Here is a 12,500-nt window from a genome sequence, read left to right as displayed (position 1 = left end):
ATCACTTTCCAAATGTCCCTCCTGTTCCCTCTTGTCCACAAGGAACTTCGCTTGTATGTATTTAACAAATGGACATCATCGTTTTCTGGAGGAGAGTGTACTCTCCATGCAGATATATCTGAGAGAGTAAATTACATCTCATCTCAGTCACTCCAAGGTGAATTCATATTCTGATCTTCTGATCTTAACATAATCTTCCTTATACCCGTTGTTTATTGCATTGAAGGTCTATCTTGTCAGGGCGTCGCAGTCCCACAAATCAATGTCAATAAATTCACTTGTTGCTTTTAGCAACTGGACACAGTAGAGGGGCTGATTAATTGGTGATCGTCTCACATCCACGTTATGCTCTGGATACATCTGACCTTCTGACTCTACACCGCTTCAAAGGTAAGTATCATCTTCTTTAAAATAGAGAGAGCCAGGACATAATATTCTGTGGACCAATTGCTAGTAAATGTGATTCAGTAATTGGGTCGCATGGACACAGAGAGTTACTGGGTTTGTTTCTCCGCCGTGTGACTATGACTCTTGGTCCAGTCTCTGCAAGTTTCTCCACATGTGGTATCATCGTCAGTAGGTATAGCAGGACTGTACTGCCATTTCATTGTGTGTCCCAGCTGTAGGTAGAGGTGAGGACTTTGTTCACTGGAGCGGAGGAAGCTGCAGGGTGATGACATAAAGTGTGTAAAATCATGAGACGAATAATTAGGATGAATGCAGTCTTTTATCCAGGATGGAGAATCACAAATCAGATATCATAGGGTTAAGGTGAGAGGGGTAAGATTTACAAGGAACCTGAAGGGAAGACTTGACACAAAGATGGTGCTAGGTATAAGGGACAAACATAGGTAAGATAATTTACTTCTGACATTACATATGAATTTTCTGAGTCTGCTGAGTATATTTGTTTATGTTGTGTTGTAAATGTCCGGCAATTAATACGGTCCACGTTACGGTATCGGGTGTTTGACTGTGTTCTTCCAGCCACGCCCACTGGTCACCTTGTCTCCACATTTGTCCAACAGTTCATTTGTGGTTAACCGCCATTCAACACCTTCTCTAGTTTAATATATACTGTTTCCGTAACACGGACCTTCTTAGAGCCATCGTAGTACGAACATCCCGCTCTGTTCATGGTTGTAAATTATATCAGATCATTAGATCAGGTAAGGTGAGGCTGGTCTATTATTGTCACATGTTCCTATAGGCAGTGGAAAGCGTGACTTTGCTCGCTGTCTATTCAGTCCAGATATGCCATACATCGATGCAATCAATTAAAATCCTGTAGTTGTAGAGTAGAGGAAGATACAGAATGCAGAGTATAGTGTATTATAAAGCATATCGTGCTGAATATTGTTGATTATTTCCATCAAACCCTGAATTATCCGTGTATTAATGAGAATCAATAACCTTAGTTCAAGTCACATTGTGTCATTCAGTTCTCCGTCCAACTGAACAAGTGCAGTTGGATAATTCGAGTTCTGTAAAAAAACACAAAACAAAGAATGTGTGTAAAAATATTATTTAAATGTGCATGTTTATATCTGGAACAATGGAACAATAAACCGTGAAAGATCCCTCTGGGGACACGATGTTGTAGACAATTAAAATGAGAGGCGTTTTAGGTTTGAGCTTCAGGTTTAAGTTTGATATTGTTACACGAGTACTTGTGAATAGCGATATGTTGCATGCTATCCACTCACATCAGATATATCATATATTGACAATATCAGTTCAAACTCCAGGACAACGAGTGGTGGGCTAATGGATTCACATGGAGAATGAGCTACCAGAGGAGGTCGTTGAGGGAGTCATTGTTACAACATTGCAATGGGAGTTAAACTGCTTAGTGAATAGGAACGATTTGGGGTTATGTGGGCGAAAGATGGGTTGGAGTGATTCGTGCAGATGGGGCACATCGGTCGGCAGCTGGGCCGAAAGGTCTATTACCGTGTTCTCTGACAATATATAGAGCCATGTGGAAGATACGGAGTGAGGCATATAGTTCGCACCATTGAGAGTATTGTAGTGCATCCGTACTTGGAGGATAATCCACTATAGGACATCCACTATGAACCCACTGACTCCCATGGCTATCTAGTCTTCTCTTCTTCCCACCCTGCTTCCTGTAAGGACTCCATCCCCTACTCCCAATTCGTCCGTCTACACCGCATCTGCTCCCAGGATGAGACGTTCCACACCAGGGCATCTGAAATGTCCTCATTATTCAGGGAACGGGGGTCCCCTCCAGCACTATGGACGAGGCTCGCACCAGGGTCTCTTCCATACCTCGTAACACTGCTCTCTCTCCCCCCCCCCCCACTCGCAACAAGGGCATAGTCCCCCCAGTCCTCACCTTTTAACTCACTAGCCCCCTCCCATTCGGTATCCGAACTCTCTGTCCTGGGTCTCCTTCAGGGCCAGAGTGAGCAATACCGGAAATTGGAGGAACAGCACCTCATATTCCGCTTGGGGAGTCTGCATCCTGGTGGCATGAACATTGAATTTTCATAATTCTGTTAGCCCTTGGTGTCTCCTCCACGTTCCCAGCTCTCCCTCAGCCCTCGGACTCCTTCTCCTCCTTTTTCCTTTCTTCTCGCCGCCCCCCCCGCCCCCCTCCTCACCCCCTCTCAGTCCGAAGAAGGGTTTCGGCCCGAAACGTTGCTCATCTCCTTCACTCCATAGATGCTGCTGCACCCGCTGAGTTTCTCCACCATTTTTGTATACAGTCGATTTTCCAGCCTCTGCAGTTCCTTCTTAAGCACTTCTTAAACACTTGGAGGAACTGACCGGTCTGGACAAGTCTTTGACTACGTTAGTAGTTTTATTTCCGAGGCAGCGTGATGTGTAGATGGATTCAATGGTGGGATGTCTGGTCTCTGTGATGGATTGCACTCTATTTATAACTGCAATTTCTCGCGGTCTTGGCAGACCAGTTCCCACTACAATCTGTGGTGCAACCCGACAATATGCTTTCCACGATATATCCCATGAAGTCAATAACTACGTCCTTCAACTTGCTGACATTGAAAGAGGGGTTATTGTCCTGACATCGTGTCACTAAATTCACTATCTTCGTCTTTTATTCCATCTCCACGTAGCACATTATTTGACCCATCCCATGTGTATCATCGGCTAACTCGTAAATACAATAAGAGCCGGGTTTGGCCGCACTGTGGCGAGTTTAAATGAGGTATAGTAACGGGCTGAAAACCAATACTTGCAGGCGCTGATGTTATTCTGGAGGAAGTGTAATCTGTAATAACTGACTGAGGACCGTTGTTGTTAAAATTGAGCATTCAGTGGAAGAGTGGGATAAGATTACCTGATCCCGGAGTTTGGAAAAGCAAACTATCCCATCCTTGTGCGCATAAATGTACACATTGTTAAACGCATACTGTAAAGTTCGAGACTGTTCTTACATTCAATATTATCCGCGAACTGACCTAGGCACCAGTAGTGGCTACCTCGCCAACAGGTTGTCTGTCCTTTCTTCTTCTTTCTTATTTTTAATGTATTAAAAATTATGTTTTAGTTTTCCTTGGTTTGTTTTATGTGGGATTGTGTGTGAGGGGGGGGGGACTTTTATTAAATCTCTTTCTTCGACGGGGATGCGATTTTTTCCGCATCGTATCTCCGTCCGCACTGTGCCCTAACACCGTGGAGTTGGCGGCCTCTCCTGGAGACCGATCTGGCGCTCCAAGCCGCGGGAGTCGGCGGAACATCGCGGACCTTGCGATGCCTTTGCCGGGGATCGAAGCTCCAACCGCGGGATCTGTGGACTTTAACATCGTGGATCCCGCTGTCTCTGGTAAGAAGAGGCCGACATGGGAGCTCCATGCTACGGAGGGAGTTTCAACCGCCCCGACGCGGGAGCTATGATCACCCCGACGGGGGCTTCGATCGTCGGCTGCGGAGCTTTGATCGCTCCGACTGCGGATTGTTTGATAGACCCGACCAGGAGAGTATACAGAGGAAGAAGATTGGACTTTGTTGCCTTCTTGCACAGTGAGTAATGTGGGGAATCCGCTGTGGTGGATGTTAACTTTTATGTAATTGTAGGTCTTGTGGCTTTTGTTTCGTATGTCTATGTGGTGATTCGCATATCACTGCAGCGTAATTGGTACATGGGGCAATAAAGGTCATTTGAACCATTTGAGCTGCTCAAAGTTCTGTTCTTGGCTCCTCAAACAATGAAGCTCAGATCCAATAATTATCGGGTGTTGAGCAATTTCCACCTTTTCAATGATGGGACATCAGGTGGACGGAAAGAGAACTGCATGCGAACCGGCACGAATCCATCAATAAGTCATTTGTGGAAAACTTGCAGTTTCCGCGTGTATGTTGGGTAATTCGCTGCGTAAGATCACCAATAATCCGCTTCCAAGATCTGATGAAATAAGTGCTACTCTGTGTCTCCTTTCTTCAGTAGACGATGGTGCAAACCAGCTGCTTCCCAACATGTCGGCCGCAATTCGATTCCTGGTCTCCGCAGTTGACCCGATCAACGCGAAACCCGCCTCCCGAGAGCTTTGGAGATTTCGTTCAAATTCCAATTAATAACCAAACGAATAAGAATAATAAGATATGATGAATGGCGGTAAAATGGATTCCATGACAAATTATGTGAAATAAACATGTGAATGACCCACAATAGTCGTTGGTTCAGGTATGGAACTCCCGCCCTTCTCATTTTCCCGTGGATAAGCTTTTCCCACTGAGAGTAGGGAAGATTCAAACAAGGGGACATGACTTGAGAATTAAGGGACAGAAGTTTAGGGGTAACATGAGGGGGAACTTCTTTACACAGAGAGTTGTGGCTGTGTGGAATGAGCTTCCAGTGAAGGTGGTGGAGGCAGGTTCGTTTTTATCATTTAAAAATAAATTGGATAGTTATATGGACGGGAAAGGAATGGAGGGTTATGGTCTGAGCGCATGTATATGGGACTAGGGGAGAATACGTGTTCGGCACGGACTAGAAGGGTCGAGATGGCCTGTTTCCGTGCTGTAAATTGTTATATGGTTATATGGTTATATGGTTATAAAGCGGTGAACCTCCGAGTGCATCTTCCTGGCCTCTATTGCCGAAACCTACAGAAATCGAGGGAAGATCCCGACATGTCTCGACGATAAGTTCACACGGAGTGACGCATGTCTCTTCAACACATCATCTTCTCGCCCCTGCAGTTATTAGTTTGCAACCGCACTCTGATGATTTTACAGCTTTGCTGAAATGTGGCGCGCTGTTTGAACACAATACCCCAACGTACACATAAATTGATGGAGACAAGTCAGGCAGCGCCAAGAGTCATAACGTCAAAGAGTAATGAAACGCCCTAAGGCCCAACTTGACCACACCATCTAAAATAGCCAATCAAAGCTTGAATATTTGCCGAGTTCAATCCCTATCTTACTCTAAGCCTCCCCTAACTACAAGTCCAAACGTTTATTTGAAATTGTGTTTATGAATTGTGTTCTTACTCAACTACCTCATCTGGCGCACAGTCAGTATATACAACATCCACAGTGTAAATAAAAAACGTTCATTTTAAACTAGACTGAGTGGGGCCCGTTGGGTCCCAGCTTCATACCGGATGGCTGGCCCCCCAACGCTGGTCTCTCCACCTATTCGAATATTGCTGGCCAGTGGGGGGGGGGGGGGCTTTCTGGAAAGCTAGCATGCGTCTTGCGGGCCGAAGGGACTGTTTCCAGAGGGCTAGTATGGACATTGTGGGCCGAATGGATTCTTGGGCTGGCATGTGGTTTTTGCAAATGTCCTTTCGCAACTGTGGTTTGGCAACTGTGGGATGGCAACTGTGGTTTGGCAACTGTGGCTGGGAGGAATAACCACTTCATTAGGTCCGACTGACTGCGGAATGCCTATAGTGGAGACATTGCGCTCTGCCGTTTGAGTATTCAGAAAAGTTTACAGTCATATATACAGGTATGGTGTGTGAGTGTTTGTATCTTTCTTTTTGTCTGTATGTATGTGTGAGTGTGTCTTTGTGTGTGTGTAAGTGTAAGTGCTGCGCCAACGTGCCGAACCAAGTCTACAGCGATAAAGTCAAACTATGCCGTGCAGCACAGGAAATCTATCAATTGCCGTCGCAGGGCCATTAAGGATGCCAAGATTGAATTCCGGTCCGAGCTGGAGACACGAAGTAATGAGACGGATTCCCGCATTCTCCGCCCGCTTTGAACAGAATGTCTGGAGGAATGACTCCCGCTACTTCAGTCTCGGGTGTACCTGTACCAACGGTTACTGCGACAGGCGTGAGATCGGCCACCCTGAGAGTGAATCTGTGGAGAACAACTGGCTCGGATGCAGTTCTCTACACTCCTCACGATACACTCAGGACTGTGCGCCCAAGTGCGGCTTTAACCACATCTACAAGTCTGCTGGCGACAACTCTGTGGTGGGTGGATCATGAACAAGGACGAGACGGAACACAAGAGGAAGACGGGGAGCTTAGCAACAAGGTGGGTATCAGGAGATCACTCTCTCACTCAATGCCAGCAACACGGTGGGTGTCAGGAGATCACTCTCTCACTCAATGCCAGCAACACGGTGGGTGTCAGGAGATCACTCTCTCACTCAATGCCAGCAACACGGTGGGTGTCAGGAGATCACTCTCTCACTCAATGCCAGCAACACGACGGAGCTAGTTATTGTGTTCAGGAATCTGGATAGTGTACCCTGCCTCAATCTGTATCAATGGAGCTAAAGTGGAAATGGTTGACAACTTGAAGTTGCTTGGCATTAATATTACCAATGACTTGTCATGGACCGATCATCTTGAAGCGACAGCCAATAAAGAATACCCACAGGATCCTGAGGAAATTCAGCATGTCTCCAATGTGGAAGATCTTAGGGTTAACGGAATCAAAGGATATGGGGAGAACTGGATACAGATTTTTGGATGATTAAACATGATCATATTGAATGGCGGCGCTGGCTAGAATGGCCGAATGTCCTACTCCTGCACCTATTTTCTATGATTCTGTGAGTCTTACACACTTCAGGTTTCGGTGCTGTTTGTCATCTATATCATTGATTTTGATGAGAACATACAAAATAGCATTTGGAAGTCTGCTGATGTCACTAAGGGTGGTGATATGGTGGATAGCGATGATAGTTGTTCAGAATAAAAGCAGGATCTTGATCAGATGAACAGGTGGGTTAAGCAATTGTTGATGGCAGTGAATGTAGAGAATAGTGAAGCTTTGCATTTTCGGAAGTCACACCAACGCATGACTTGTAGAGTGAATTGCAGGCCTGTGGTGAGTGTTGCAGTGGAGGGGAGTCCAGCAAAGCAGGTACATTGCTCATTGAAACTGGCGTCACATGTAGAAAGTGTGGTCAAGACTTTTGGCATATTGGCCATCACCAATCAGAACATTGAATATAGATGTTGGGAGGTCATATTACAGTTCGAGAATACATTGATGAGGCCTTACAGAGTATGTTGTTTAGTTTTGGTCATCCTCTTGGAGGAAAGATGGTGTCAAGCTGTGAAGGGTAGAGAAGAGGATGACGGATGTAGGAAGAAATCTCTGTGTGGAATTCAGCACTCTCTGTGTGGAATATTATTTCCTCATCACGGTCCTAAAATATTTCCCCTTTATCCTTAAACTGTAACCCCTTGTTCTGGACTTCCCCAATATCGGGAACAATCTTCCTGCATCTAGCCTGTCCAACCCCTTAAGAATTTTGTAAGTTTCTATAAGAACCCCCCTCAATCTTTTAAATTCTAGCGAGTTCAAGAACTCGAGTGCCTGAGCTGTGCGGAGAGGTGGAGGAGGCTTGGCCTTTATTTATTGGAGCGCAGGAGGATGAGGGGTGATATTATAGAGGTGTACAAGATAATGAGAGGAATAAATAGGTTATATGCACAGACTTTTAAACAGAGTCGAGGATTAAATCAGAGGATATGTTTCAAGGTGAGGTGGTGAGAGATTGAATAGGAACCTGAGCGGCAAATTTTTTAACAGAGCATGGTACGTGTGAAGATCGAGCTGCTGATGAGATAGACGAGGCAGGCGCCATGACAATGTTTAAGAAACATTTAGAGATGTATATAGATAGGTTGGGTTTGGAGGGGCATTGCCTTAATCTGATAGGTGTGCCTAGTGCCGATTATGCTTGTTGCTCAGCAGGGGCATCTGGGTGGAATGGCCTCTTTGCACATTGTATGCCTCTCTGTCTCTTAGAACAATAGAAACATAGAGAATAGGTGCAGGAGTAGGCTATTCGGCCCTCGAGCCTGCACCGCTATTCAATATGATCGTGGCTGATCATCCAACTCAGTATCATGTACCTGCCTTCTCTCCATACCCCTTGATCCCTTTAGCCACAAGGGCCACATCTAACTCCCTCTTAAATATAGCCAATGAACTGACCTCAACTACCTTCTGTGGCAGAGAATTCCAGAGATTCACCACTCTCTGTGTGGATTTTTTTTCCCCTCATCTCGGTCCGAAAATATTTCCCCTTTATCCTTAAACTGTGACCCCTTGTTCTCGACTTCCCCAGCATCGGGAACAATCTTCCTGCATCTAGCCTGTCCAACCCCTTAAGAATGTTGTACGTTTCTAAGATCCCCCCTCAACCTTCTAAATTCTAGTGAGTTCAAGCCGAGTCTATCCAGTCTTTCTTCATATGAAAGTCCTGGCATCTCAGGAATCAGTCTGGTGAACGTTCTGTGTACTCCCTCTATGGCAAGAATGTCTTTCCTCGGATTAGGAGACCAAAACTGTACGCAATAGTCCAGGTGGGGTCTCACCAAGACCCTGTATAACTGCGGTAGAACCTCCCTGCTCCTATACTCAAATCCTTTTGCAATGAATGCTAACATACCATTCGCATTCTTCACTGCCTGCTGCACCTGCATGCCTACTTTAATGACTGGTGTACCATGACACCCAGGTCTCGTTGCATCTCCCCTTTTACTAATCGGCCACCATTAATAGTAGATAACAGTCTACTTTCCTGTTTTGCCACCAAAGTGGAAAACCTCACATTTATAAACATTATACTGCATCGGCCAATGCATTTGCCCACCCACCCAGCCTATCCAAGTCACCTTGCAGCCTCCTAGCATCCTCCTCACAGCTAACACTGCCCCCCAGCTTCGTGTCATCCGCAAACTTGGAGATGTTGCATTCAATTCCCTCGTCCAAATCATTTACATATATTGTAAATAGCTGGGGTTCCAGCACTGAACCTTGCGGTACCCTACTAGTCGCTGCCTGCCATTGTGAAAAAGACCCGTTTACTCCTACTCTTTGCTTCCTGTCTGCCAGCCATTTTTCTATCCACATCAATACTGAACCCACAATAACGTGTGCTTTAAGTTTGCATACTAATCTCTTATGTGGGACCTTGGCGAAAGCCTTCTGAAAGTCCAGATGTAACACATCCACTGGTTCTCCCTTATCCACTCTACTAGTTACATCCTCGAAAAATTATATGAGATTCGTCAGAGATGATTTACCTTTCACAAATCCATGCTGACGTTGTCCAATTATTTCACCAGTTTCCAAATGTGCTGCTATCCCATCGTTAATAACTGACTCTAGCCGTTTCCCCACTACCGATGTTAGACTAACTGGTCTTTAATTCCCCGTTTTCTCCCCCCCCTTATTAAAGGATATACTCTTCTGAGTATATCATGTCTTCTTCTTCTGTCTCCGAAGCTCGGCAATTACTTCAGTCTCCTGAACATTATCAGCAATTTACTGTGTTGTTCATCCTATCCCCTCTCGCCGGCTTCTCATTACACTTGTCCAGCAGTTCATCTGTTGTTTAAAACCAATCATCAACTTATCTTGTTTATCAAATGGTCCCCAATCTTCATCGTCTCCAGTCTCCGTCATAGTCCGAACTGGTCATGGTTGTTACTCACCTCAGATCATTAATTTTTTCAGCTTTGGTGAGGTCTATGACTGTCATGGATACTTGGATACATTGTAAATCTTTGTATTGCATGCTATCCAAACGTTTCACATATGTCATATGTAGATGCAAACAGCTCAAACTTGTACAATAGATAGAGCAAATATGAAGAAACAGAATGTAGACTACAATTAGAGATACGGAATATCATGCTGAATATCGTTCTAGATTTTCATCAAACCCTGATTTATCCGTAAATGTGTAAGAATGAACAACATCTGTGCAAAGCGCATTGCGTAATTCCGGTCTATCTTTGTCCTAAGAAACGGACATTCACATTTGTAGAATTCGAGCTTTTTGTATAAACACAAAATATTCATTCAAGCAGATGCAGAAATTATTATTTACCTGTTCTGAAGTGCACAGCTAGAGCGATAGATGATGCAATACTTATCTCACCTTTGAGACCTCCCACTTGCTTGGCGGAGTTGTAAACAATTAAGATGCGAGGCACATTAGGTTTCAGGTACATATTTGGCATTAGGATTATTATTGTGAAATATACCGAGTTAGAGTGAACAGAAAACTGTGTTTTGTATGTTATCCAGGCAACCAGATATTCCATGCATAGGTACAATCATTTCAAACTCACGTGTAACTGATAGAGCAAATGAGAAGATACAGTGTACAGCATATAGTTCCAGCAATGTAGCGCATCAGCTCCAGAGACTGGGTCCAACGTCCTCAATGGGGACATGTGAATCCAACAGCACCATAGTTTATGGAAGGACCATTAATAATCCCGATAACGGACGGGAAGAAGCTACTAGTGGTCACGTGTGTGCAGTTCCTGCGGACTTGAGCAGGGAGAACAAGGAATGGTCGAGGTGAAACAGGCATTTGATGATATTGGCTGATTTTTCGAGGCAGCGTAAAGTGTAGATTGAATCTGGTGTGAAGTCTGGTCTGTGTGATGGACTTGCCTACATCTACAAATCTCTGCAATTGCTTGCGTTCTCAGGCCGAGCTTTTCTCAAAACAATGATACCGTACATTATGCTGTCCTTGCTGCATCTATCGAAGTTTGGAAGAGTCACTGGAGACATGCCGAGATTTATCTGTCTCATCGGGGTATAGAGGGGTTAGTGCGCCTTCTGGATTATTGCATCTATGATCCACGACAGACCTTTGATAGTATTAACACAAAGTGGGAGTTGTCAACCATTTCCACTTCTGCACCATTGATGCAGGTTGGGCATGTCCTGCACCATGCTTCCTGAAGTCAATAACTAACTTCATCGTCCTGTTGACATTGAGGGAAACATTATTGTCCTGGCACCATATATCTTACTTCTCTATCTACATCCTGTACTCCATATTGTCATTATTCTCCATGTGACCCAGCACAATAGGGTTGTGAGCAAACCTGTAGATGTAATTAAAGCCAAATGTGTCCCTACAGTCGAGAGTGTAAAGGGAGTATAGTTGGAGGCCAAGGACGCATCCTTGCAGGCCACCGATGTCGAGAGTGATTATGGAGGAGATGCCGTCCCCTATCCTCATTGACTGAGGTCCGTGGGAATATGAGCTGTGGAAGTAGTGACAGAGGGAGGGCACATTCCGTGGTCCTGTGGTTTGGAGATAACAACCATTCTTCTCCCAGCAGACACAGGTACACACGGTCACACGCACAATGCCAAGATCAAGTCTGTTTCACAAACCAATATCATAATTGCAAACTGTTTTTGATTCCATATTCATTTCCACTCAGGTCTCAACAGTGTTGATTTCCCTATTTGCCACAAATACCTTCGCCCCAACCCTGTTTACATTTCATTAATGGTCATGCTTGTTTCTGGGGTGGATAATACTGTAGATTCAGATATATCTGCGAGAATATTTTACATCTGACTTCAGTCACTCCAAGGTGAATTCTTATTCCAAACGATGATCCTAATGTGATCATCCATATGCGGGCTGTAATTCACTCAATATCTATCCTGCATCGGCATCGCAGAAGTCTCGATGTCTGTGTCAATACATTCATTTGTTGTTCTGACGAAGTGCACAGAATGGATGATCTGATCATTCTTCACTTTTGAGAGCCACTTGCTGCGACGGATCCGTCGCGAATTCTGTCTCTGCCCCGAGTCGAAGGTAAGTATCGCTTTCCTTAAAAAAGATAGTGCCAGGGCATAATATTCTGCAGACTTAGTGCTGGTAGATGGGATTTAGTAATTGGACAGCATACACACAGACTGTTTCTCGGCCTATTTCCCTGCTGTGTGACTCAATGACTAATGGTCCAATATATGCACGTTTCTCCACACGAGGTATTAACGTCAGTATTTATTGCAGGCTTCACCACTATTTCACTGTGTGGGCAACTCGGCAGTGGCAATAGGTAGCCAGGTTTGGTTATTTCTGTTGAGTAATAAATGTTGGGCAGCAACTAATTCTGCAGCAATGTTGAGTTGCGCTGACGAGCCAGTTTACACTCTCATCTAGAGCGCGCTGCAACGCCAATAGTTGCGGGCGTATGATTTGTGAAACAGTAACACAGCGTGCATTTGTTTAGACTAGATCCGATCTTTGATAAGGT

This window comes from Amblyraja radiata, chromosome 41 (genome assembly GCF_010909765.2).
Source record: "Amblyraja radiata isolate CabotCenter1 chromosome 41, sAmbRad1.1.pri, whole genome shotgun sequence".
Taxonomy (NCBI): Eukaryota; Metazoa; Chordata; class Chondrichthyes; order Rajiformes; family Rajidae; genus Amblyraja; species Amblyraja radiata.
The sequence above is the reverse complement of the archived record's forward strand: the minus strand, read 5'-3'. Positions refer to the sequence as shown.